The sequence below is a fragment of the Lynx canadensis genome, chromosome D1, assembly GCF_007474595.2.
Source record: "Lynx canadensis isolate LIC74 chromosome D1, mLynCan4.pri.v2, whole genome shotgun sequence".
In the NCBI taxonomy this organism is placed as follows: Eukaryota; Metazoa; Chordata; class Mammalia; order Carnivora; family Felidae; genus Lynx; species Lynx canadensis.
This window is the reverse complement of record NC_044312.2, coordinates 103,122,215-103,133,770: the sequence shown is the minus strand read 5'-3', so window position 1 is coordinate 103,133,770 and position 11,556 is coordinate 103,122,215.

Here is an 11,556-nt window from a genome sequence, read left to right as displayed (position 1 = left end):
AGCTATTATGAATATCATGCGATTTTTAAAAATTTCGTAATGTTTTGGTATCTGTCAGTTTTAGAACACGTTTAATTCTTTGTGATTTATTTTCTCAGTCACTCCCAGTAATCATTTTTTTTGGACATAAACTTATGTTCTTTTCCTTAATGAGCCTCCCCACAATGATATAATCTGCAAGCCCCACAAAACTTGGATTTGTCCCTAGACCTATCCTCTGCCACCACCGACACAGATTAGATTCTACATTCTCTCAGAAATTTGGAATTCGGATTTCCGTGTTACTGGAACTGTAATGTATAAACTCAGGAGTTACGGGGTTACCAGGCTTCTCTCTATGGACGAAGTACTAGAGAAAGCCCGTAGGCAGGGTAGCCAGAGGCAGATCATTCTGTGTACTTTCTAGACTCTGGCTTCTGCCTTCTCCCTTCCTGTGGGGTCTGTTTCGGTTAATTATTGCTGAATAACAAATTACCCCAAAAGTTAGCAGCTTAAAACAACAAACATTCGTTATCTCACTATTTCTGCAGGCCAGGAATTTGAGAGCAGCTGAGCCAGATGATTCTGCTCAATGTCCTTCATGAGGTTGTAGAAAAGATGTCAGCCAGAACCCTGGTGCCCTGTTGGTGGGAATGTGAACCGGTTCAGCCACCGTGGAAAACAGCACAGAGGTGCCTCAAAAAAATCCAAATTAGAATGACCTTCTGAGCCAGCAATCCCGCTTCTAGGCATTTACCCAAAGGAAATGAAATCAGGATCTCAAAGAGATATCTGTATTCCCGTGTTTACTGCAGCGTTATTCATAATAGCCAAAATGTGGAAACAATTTGAATATTGTCATCAGGTGAATGACTAAAGAAAATGTGATATAGATGATTGACAGATAGATGATAGACAGGCAGAGATAGGTATACACACACACACACAAAAATGGAATATTATTCAGCCTTTTCAAAAAAAGAAAATCCTGCCATTTGCCCCAACATGGATGAACCCGGAGGGCGTTATGCTAAATAAATAAAATGAGGCAGACACAGAAAGACAAATACATGATTTCACTTACATGTGCAATCTAAAAAAAAAGCCAGACTCCTAGAAGCAGAGTAGAGTGGTGGTTACCAAGGGCTGGGCAGACGGGGAGATGGGAGATGGTCAAGGAGCACCAACTTTCGGTTATGCAAGATGACCAAGTTCTGGAGATCTAAGATACAGCGTGGTGACTGTAGTTAATACTGTCTTGTATCCTTGAAATTTGCTATGAGGGCAAATCCTAAGTGCTCTCACCATACCCACAAAAGAGATGATAACTATGTGAAGTGACAATTATGTTAATTAGCCTGATTGTGATGATGATCTCACAATGGATCTGTATGTCAAATCATCAAGGGGTACCCCTTAAATATACACAATCTTTACTTGTTGATTATACCTCAATCAAGGTGGGGAGAGTAGGGAGGGGAGGGGGTGGAAAGATGTCAGAGAGAGCCACAGTCATCTCAAGGTCGTCTGGGGCTGGCAGGTGTGCTTTCAAGGTGGTTCATTCACAGGGCTGTTAGCCAGAGGCCTGAGTTCCCAGCCATGTGAACCTTATCATAGGTCTTCTGGAGTGCCCTCAAAACATGGCAGCTGGGTTCCCCCAGGGTGAGTGATCCAAGAGAGAGATAGCAAGGAGAAAGCCATGTGGTCTTTTATGATTGCTATGGCTTGAATTGTGTCCTCCCCCAAATTTACATATTGAAGTCCTAACCCCCAGGACCTCAGAAAGTGCCCCTAACTGGAAGCAGGATCTTTATAGAGATAATCACATTAAAAATGAGGTCAAATTAATGGTATGGAGTCTTAATTTGTAAGTGAATGAATATTGAAATAATACATTCTGCTTGTTCTGTGGCAGGGCAGGAGGGGGAGACTCTGGGCACAGAGACAGATACGCATAAAGAAAATACTACATGACAATGAAGACAGACAGCCGTGAACCCAAAAGTTTACCAGCAAAGACACATGGAACAGCTTCTCCCTCCCAGCCCTCCGAAGGAAACAAGACTGCTGATACAGTAACCTCAGACCTCTAACCTCCAGAACTGAGACAATACACTTCTGTCGCTTAAGCCCCCCAGCTTGTGGCAGTTTGTTACAGCAGCTCTGAGGAGTCACCCGTCATTTCTTGGCAGTCCATTTGTCAGGAGTGAGCCACCAGTCCAGCGCATGCTCCAGGGGAGGGAAATGAAGCCTCACCTCTTGAAAGGAATACTCTCAGAGAGTATGGAGATATTTTTAAATCACTGCCAAGGCCATGAGATACCTCTATAACCAACCGTATGGGAAATTTTTCTCTTTCGTCTAAATGGACTCAAGTTGGGTTCCTCCGTGCTGCATTCAAATGTCCTTGTTGAGAATTCATTGATGTGTCTCTCTGTTCTAATAAGGTCTGGAGGATAAATTGTGAAACTCTGCCTCCCAGAAACCTAGTCTAGGGCTGGAAATATGCGTTCTAAAAACTGATTAATCTGTTAATTATGTCAAAAATAACATCACGCTGGTGTAGCCCTTGGGACTTCAAATAGCATTTTCCCAATAGATGCTCACTCTCAGAAACCTGTGGTGCAGATCAAGTAAGAGGGTGACTGTGAAGTTTCCAAAACCATCAAGTGTTATTATTTTTCATGTAGGTGATTCATTCAGTAGATAACTAACAGATATTTGGCTTTTACACCCTTACATAAGTGTTAGAAATGGGGTGATGAAGAAGAAAGTCCCTACTCTCAAGGAATATACAGTCTTGCATTAAAATCCTTGTCAGACTCAGGTCATGATCTCATGGTTCGTGGGTTCAAGCCCCGCGTCGGGCTCTGTTCTGACAGCTCAGAGCCTGGAGCCTGCTTCGGATTCTGTGTCTCCCTCTCTCTCTGCCCCTCCCCTGCTCTTGCTCTCTCTCTCCCTCTCTCTGTCCCATCCAAAAGTAAATAAACATTAAAAAAAAATTTTTAGGGGCGCCTGGGTGGCTCAGTTGGTTGAGTGTCCGACTTGGGCTCAGGTCATGATCTCACACTCCATGAGTTCGAGCCCCGCATCAGGCTCTGTGCTGACGGCTCGGAGCCTGGAGCCTGCTTCAGATTCTGTGTCTCCCTCTCTTTCTCTGCCTCTCCCCTGCTCATGCTCTGTCTCTCTCTGTCTCAAAAATAAAAACAATAAAAAAATTTAAAAAAAAAATTTTTTTTTTAATTTTTTTTTTAAATCCTTGTCAGACTATGTATCCCAACCATCTCTGGATGGCTCCGTCTATAACCATCAGCCTCTCCAACTTGGGCCTTTCTTACTAAGCATCTCCCTTTTCCAGGCACTGGATGGTTAACTGAGACCAAGATGCCCTGTCTTTGGGAAGTGGCTGTTCTAGGAGGAAGCAGATGGTCAGAGAAACCCAGGTATCTGAAGTTTAATTTTAATGATCTGTGAATACGTTTTTCCCTTGCATGCTGCAGGGGATCTGGGCCAAAGACTGAGTGGGTGAAAAGGAATAGAGAAATGAAAAGCTAAAAATGACAAACAAGGGAAGCAATGATACATTCTCACTTGAGAAATAACTGAGAAGAGACTGCAGGGAGTTGGTGTGGGTGTATGCAAATATATGTAAATGTGACATCCACACCAGCTCAAATTCTTATAGTCCTTTTATTTTATATACTTGAGTGTTGGTCACTGGGACTATTCCCCTGGACCTCCTATGTGAAATGATTGACTGCTAATCTCGCTCACCTCACTATCTATTTGATCAGGGATGAAGCATTTTTCCACTCTGGCCCTTAGTAACTTCTTTTATGCAACAGAGTTGGATACATGGTCTTTACGGTTTCTTCCAGTTCTTACATATGTTGTTAGCACAGAGGGCAATCGTTTCCTTTGCCCCTCAGTATTTCCAAGGAAGCTACCCCAAGATTTGAGCACTCCTAGAAAACCTAAATTGTGTTGAAGATATAAAAAGGGGTAGGGAGGGGAAAGGAGTTGGAAGAGAAAGAATTAACCATAGAGGAAAGGACAAGAGAATGTAGAAAAAAATAGAGATGTACCTGGCAAAAAAGTTGTAGAGAACACCTCACAGCTGCATGGGACCCACAGAAATTCAGAGCCATAGGTCATCTGTTCCTTTCCAACAGGAGTACCTACCACAATGCTGGTATACATTAGATTCTCAAATTTTTAAAATCATTGAACTGAGCCAAACTGGAATTCTATTCCATTGAACACATTGTCTCTATAGCTAGAAAAGTCCCCAGTACCAGAGATGTCTGAGAAGAGGTATGATGTCCACCTGGTGAAGATATTGAAAAGGTGAATCATGCATCAGCCAGTGAATTTCAGAGTGACCCCTGAGTCTCTTCAAACTCAGTGACTCTACATTCCTGTATAGTTTGAGATTAGATTGAATTCCATGAAACTCTAAAGTTTTTGGCTTAGGTACACCTGAGTCTGTGTCTGTAAATCCTATTGTAGCCTACTCTGCCCCAACTCCATCAGTTCCTCCCATGCCCAATCCCCAATTATCCTTTGGGGACTATTCAGGGGGGGGAAATAACAACCTATCAGATTCTCTGGTCCTGCACCCTTCCTGAGATGCTATTAGTCAACTTTCAGTTCATTTTTTGTGCTTTTCATCCCCCACCCACAAAGTCATTTCCTTCTATTACTCAATCAATAAATATTTATTGAGCACCACTTTGTATCCTGCCATGGCGTCTGGAACTATGTGGAACAGAGAACATGCAAACACCGTGGTCCCTGCCCTCTGATGCCTATCACTTGGCTGGAGAGACAAAACTGCCGCATGTTTTGGCAATTTTCAAAATGAACTTAAGTTTATAACCAAGGATTAAGTGGCATACCCGAGGTGAAAATGCTGTAGGATTTCAAAAGAAAGGAATATTGCTTTCCGTTAGGTTGATCTGGAAGAAAGCAAGTTTACATTGGACATTCAAATATGGGAAAGATAAATCTTGACTGGGGAAGGAAGAAGGCTATCATGAGCTTAAAGAACAAGAAGACAGGAGCCAGAGCAGGGTGTTACACACAACAGCCTGCCTGGATGGAGCACAGGGGCAGTCTATGCTGATGACGTGGGAGATAAAGCTGAGGGTTTAGCACAGAATAAGAGGCAGCTATAACCATGTTTCTGAAAGCTGTCATCCTCCGTATCTCCAGTCTTTGAGGCTGAGATCCAGCCACATTAACACCGGGGGCTATTTATGACTGAAGGAGAAAGTGTTGAGTAGTCATCAGCCCTCAAAGACTCATTCCAGCTACTTCCCACACTCAGCACCATCCTAGGAATGAAGCATGTGCTGGCAGCAGTGAGCCTTATTTGCAGGAAGGTCAGCAGTCAGCCAGCTGGAAAAGAAGACAAGGTGGGATGTGGAGCCTTGAGTGAGAATGGTAGATGTAGGTGGAAGGTTGAGGTGACAGACTGTGAGAAAGGTGGAGAAGAGGAGGCGTACCTGAGATACGACGGTTGAAAAGCAGAGACGAGTTCAGACACAGTTAATTGCAACTTGCTGGCTGCGTCAAGGAGTCATTTCAGCACCCTGGTGCCTGGACAGCACTCCCCGCCCCCTCCCCCCCCCCCCCCCCCCCCCCCGGCTCTTCCCATTGGCTACTCAAAAGTAGATGTGTTAACTTGTTTCTTTTTTTTTTTTTTTAACTTGTTTCAATTCTACCTCAGATTCACCTTTTTCTTTTTCATTCCAATCACCATTTACCAATCCTCTGAGAGCTGTTTAATGGATTTCTGAGACCTCCTTAGAGATGCCTGTATTTAGCACACACACACACACACACACACTCCTCCAAATCTATTCTACTAGGATGGAATCAAATAGTTTACTCTTTTTGTCTTTGTTTCCAGGAAGACAAAGTTATATTCAGCAATTAGTGAATCTAAATTGTCATCCATGGTCAATATAAACTACATTAACTGGAAGTTACTATGTACCAGGGACTACATTAATCTATATCTTATATGTACTGTATCTCATTTGGTTCTCTCGGCATTCCTTGGGAGACAAGGATTTTCAACTCCACTTTTACAGAGGAGGAACCTGAAAATCACAGACACTTGGATGTAATTTATCCAAGACTACACCACTAATAAATATCAGAACCAGGATTTAAACCTGATTAAAGTGCTTCCCAAGCCCATGTTAGTGTGGACTATTGGATTTTAGGTAAAACACAAGTTAACAAATTTATCTTAGTAGTTACATTTTTCTTCTAATATGCATTAAAAATACAATGGTCTCATTAAATCCATGACTTTTAGGTATATTTTTTCTTAAGGTAGGGCTAGATTTTGTTCATTCTTAAGTGAGTTGTCTTTTTAAATATTAAGTAAATATTACAAGTAGCATGTAAAGTTAGCGAAAATCATGACGGACTGTTAGCAAATATGGTGCTAGGCTTGACTTTTTATGTTACTGAGTTACAGTTCTGAAAACTCACCCAATCCCTAATCTTAGAAATGTCACTGTAGCATACAATTTCTTCATAAAGTGCATAGTCAACAAAGGCACACCGAGTGCAAATGTTGGGACTCAGCCAAATTACTCACTAGGAAAGTGGATCCCTCCAAACACCAGCAGGACAGTGCAGGTGGTTTGAATTCATATCTCAGCAAAATTGCAAGTTTTATCTCTGATGAATCTTTAAGGCCCTGAAACTGCACATGTTAGTTTGCTAAGTTTCTAGAGTCCTCTGTATTTAGCTCCTATCACGTATCCATTTCTTTTTTTTTTTTTTAATTTTTTAACGTTTATTCGTTTTTGAGAGAGAAAGAGAGTGCGAGTGAGGAAGGGGCAGAGAGAGAAGGAGACACAGAATCCGAAGCAGCTTCAGGCTCTGAGCTGTCAGCACAGAGCCCAACGCGGGGCTCAAACCCACAAACCGTGAGATTATGCCCTGAGCCAAAGTCAGATGCTTAGCCAACTGAGCCACCCAGGGGCCCCTCAGGTATCCATTTCTGCTCCCCTTAGGTATCTAAGACAAAGGAACCATCTATGGTTCCTGGCACATGTTGGTATTCAATTGATATTTATTAAATGCATTAATAAATAAGTGAATGCATGCATGAATGACTGAACAGTAGGCATTCGCATGTAAGTAGGTTTTGAACATGTGATAAAGACAGAAAGTGGAATAAGAGAAAGTTCCCATTTGTCGTTCTTAGAGAAAGCAGTTTAAATATAGATATCAAATCCATCCAGGTCACATTTTTTGGCTCGGCTAATAGCAGATTAAGGAGTCACTCCTGTCTCCCCTACCAATCTAAGCCCAGTGTTGCAGACCCAACATTCATACTTACTCCTTCTCCCCTCCCTGCTTCAAAACTATAGAGGCTTAATAAGCCAAATACTCTTTTTCTCAGTCAGCTTTGTGATTAGAGGTAACCCTGTGATCCACTTCTGGCCAATGAGCTTCCAGGAGACATTAGCTAGCTGGCTTCTGGGCAAGATATTTATTTGTTCACTGATTTTTTAGAAATCAACCACCAAATTTATTATTAAGTAAGGAATAAATATCCTCATCACCTAAGGTATCTTGCTTGAGTCTTTTGTTATTTATAGCTGGACAAATGTAATATATTCATCTAATAATGCTATTTAATTCAGCAGATTTTGTTTTTAAGCCTCTATTAAAAACAAAGTCCTATTGTCTCCTCACCTTCTACTAAATTCACCATCCCCTCACATGTCCTTAGCCTTTCTGCTATCTTACACTGTTGGGAAATATCAGTCTTTCCTCTCCTGCACTTTACGTTTTATGTGTCTATACAAAACCATCTGCTTGATTAATTCTATTCCAAAATATAAAAGGAAGGCAATTAGAGTTTATCCGTGCTGTGCAAACATTGTCTCATGTGAATCTCTACAATCATGCTTTGATAAATTTTTTAATGTTTATTTTACTTTGAGAGAAAGAGGGAGCGAGAGAGTGTGCAGGCGTGAGTGGGAGAGGGGCAGAGAGAGTGAGAATCCCAAGTGGGATCCACACTGTCAGCACAGAGCCCAACACAGGACTCGAACTCATGAGCTGTGAGATCATGACCTGAGCCAAAATCAGAGTCAGATGCTTAACCAACTGAGCCACCAGGCACTGACAATCATGCTTTAGAATAAGCACTTTAGGGGCACCTGGGTGGCTCAGTTGGTTAAGCATCTGACTTCGGCTCAGGTCATGATCTCGCGGTCCATGAGTTCAGGCCCCACGTCGGGCTCTGAGCTGACAGCTCGGAGCCTGTAGCCTATTTCAGATTCTGTGTCTGTTTCTCTGACCCTCCCCCATTCATGCTCTGTCTCTCTCTGTCTCAAAAATAAATAAACATTTAAAAAAAAAAGAATAAGCATTTTAGGGGCACTTGGGTGGCTCAGTTGGTTAAGCATCTGGCTCCTGGTTTCCACTCAGGTTATGATCTCACAGTTTGTGGGTTCAAGCCCCGCATGGAGCTCTGCAATGACAGTGCAGAACCTGCTTGGGACTCTCTCCCTCTCCCTCTCTCTCTCTCTCTCCCCCCCACTTGCATTTTCTCCCTTTCTCAAAATAAATAAATAAACTAAAAAATATAGAGAGAATAAGCACTTGACTCCCATTTTGCAAAGGGAAAAGCTCAGGTTAGTTGACTTAACTAAGGCCATAACAATTGTTAAAGCCATATTGTCTTAATTTGTTTAATTGCAAAAGCTCTGCTCTTTCTACTTTGTTCTCTCCCACCTACTCACACCTCCATGTAAATTGGTTTCTATCAGCTTATGCTATTTGAACAATCTACTCAATCCACATAAGCACCTCGGTTTCTATATTTGTAGTATCATTTACAGCCAGCCCTTGGTTATCAGTATCCACGGGGAGAGAGCAGTTGCGCAGACATTCCAAACATAACTCATTTTTGTCTCAGAAACCTGCAAGATACTTTGTTTTCATAACAGGCTTTCCTTCTAATTTTTGTTTATCTCAGGCTAACACTAAGATAAATTTGAACTTTCTAAATACTCACTTTCTAATACTCACCTGAGGGCAGGGTGAAAAAGCCCAGGCTGAGAAGGGTAACCACCTGGTGGGATTAGAAATGACACCTGGTTGGAAAGTAATGCCTAACTGGGTGATAGAAAGTCAGCCCTAAAACCATATCCTCTGGCTCTGTATTAGTCTACGAGGAATCCATCACAAAATGCCACAGACCGAGGGGTTTAAACAATTTATTTTTTCTTACAGTTGTGGAGGCTGGATGTCTAAGATCAAGGTGTCATTGGGGTTGGTTTCTGGCTTGACCTCTCTTCTTGGCTTGTAGACAGCCACCTTCTCGCTGTGTCCTTATATGGCTTCTTCTCTCTATGCACAAGAAGAGAGAGAGAGATCTCTGGTGTCTCTTTCTCTTTACAAGAACACCAGTCCTATCAGCCTTATGACTTCATTTAACCTTAATTACTTCTCCAAAGACACTGTCCTCCAACTACAGTCACATTGGGGGCGAGAGCTTCAATATATGATTGGGGGGGGGGGCACACAATTCAGTCCATACAGATCCTGGACTTCAAAATTAACACAAGCCATGGGGGCCCGGGTGGTTCAGGTGGTTAAGCATCTGACTCTTGATTTTGGCTCAGTTCATGAGGTTGGGGCTCACGGACTCAAGCCCTGTGTTGGGCGCAGCGCTGACAGCTCAAAGCCTGCTTGGGATTCTTTCTCTCCTCTCTCTGTCCCTCCACCGTTCACTCCCTCTCTCTCTCTCTCTCTCTCTCTCTCTCTCAAAAAAAAATTTTTTTAAAACATTTAAAAAATCTTAAAAAAGAAGAAATTAGTGCAAGTCAGAAGAAAATGCAGATGATAGAAGCCATGAGGAAGAAGAAGAGGAAGAAACAAGTAACAGCTACACATACTGAGCATCTTCTCTGTGGCCCAGGAGGTGTTTTCACAAAAAATATATTTTTAGCTTTCACAGCAAGCTTGGAAGTCAAGTGTTATTACCATTCCATCACCTTTTTTTATTATTATTATGCAATACACATAACATAAAATTTACCATTTCAACCATTTTTAAGTGCCTCATTCAGTGGCATTGAGTACATTCAGAATTTTGGGCAACCAGCGCCACTGTCCGTTTCCAGAACCGCTTCATCATCCCCAATAGAAACTCCCTATTCACAAAGAAGTAGCTCTCACTCCCTCCTCCCAGAAGCCCATGGCAACCTCTGTTCTCTATATTTACCTCTCCTAGGTAACTCATAGAAGTGGGATCACACGGTCCTTGTCTTTTTGTTTTTGCCCGGCTTAGCACAAAGTTTTCGAGGTTCGTTCACGTCATATCGTGTATCGGAATTCCACTCATCATTCTGGCTGAATAATATTCCAGTGTGTGCATAGGCCACATTTTACTTATCCATTCATCTGTTGGTGGACGTCTGGGTCATTTCCATCTCGTTGTTACTGTGAATAAGACTGCTAGGAATATTGGATACAAGCTTCTGTTTGAGTCCCTGCATTATGGGATGAATTATGTCCCCCTCCAAACCCACATTACAATTCTAACCTCCAGTACTTCAGAGTGTGACTATATTTAGAGAAATGGTTGTTGAAGAGGTAATTAAGGGCACGTAGGTAGCTCAGTCATTTAAGTGTCCTCCTCTTAATTTTGGTTCAGGTCATGATCTCATAGTTCATGAGTTCAAGCCCTGCATTGGGCTCTGTGCTGACAATGTGGAGCCTGCTTAGGATTCTCTCCCTCTCTCTCTGCCCCTTCCTCATTCATGTCCTCTCGAGAAAAGAAAGAAAGAAGAAAGAAAGAAAGAAAGAAAGAAAGAAAGAAAGAAAGAAAGAGTCCTGATAAGAAGAGATTAAGAGACAGACACCCAGAACAAAGGCCATGAGAAGACACAGGGAGCAGCCAAGGAGAGAGGCTTTGGAAGAATCCAACCTGCCAACACTCCCAGCCTCCGGAACTGGGAGAAAACAAATTTCCGTTGGTTAAGCCACGCAGTCTGTAGTCATTTGTGTGGCAGCCCAAGCAAACTCAGACACCTGCTTCCAAGTCATGACGGCGGACTTGGTATAACCAGGGCAATTCTACGTGTGACTGTTTGAGGAACCACCAGACTGTTTGTTACCTACAGTACTGTCACCTGTAACACTTGCCATTCCCACCAGCGATTCACCCAGGTTCCACGTTCCCACGTCCTCAACAATGCTTGTTATTTCCAGGGGTCTTTTTCTAGTAGTTGTCCTAATGCATGTGAAGGCGGTCCCTCTTCTTTCGGATGGATGGTCAGATAAGTTGTTTCTCCCTATTCAGACTCGGGCCCTTCAGATACAAATCCCTGCTGTCTCTGTCTTTGCATCTCTGTTACTCTCTGTCTCTCTTTGAAAAAAGGGGAAGAGTCTCCTGCCTTCTGTGAGCTACATTTGGGCCCATCTTGGAGTTGGTTAGAAGGACCCATCTTCTCCTGCAGAAATTTCATTTTGGGGTAAGTAACTTAGAAAGACCCTCACACACACGCACAAAGAGACGTATCCAAAAATATT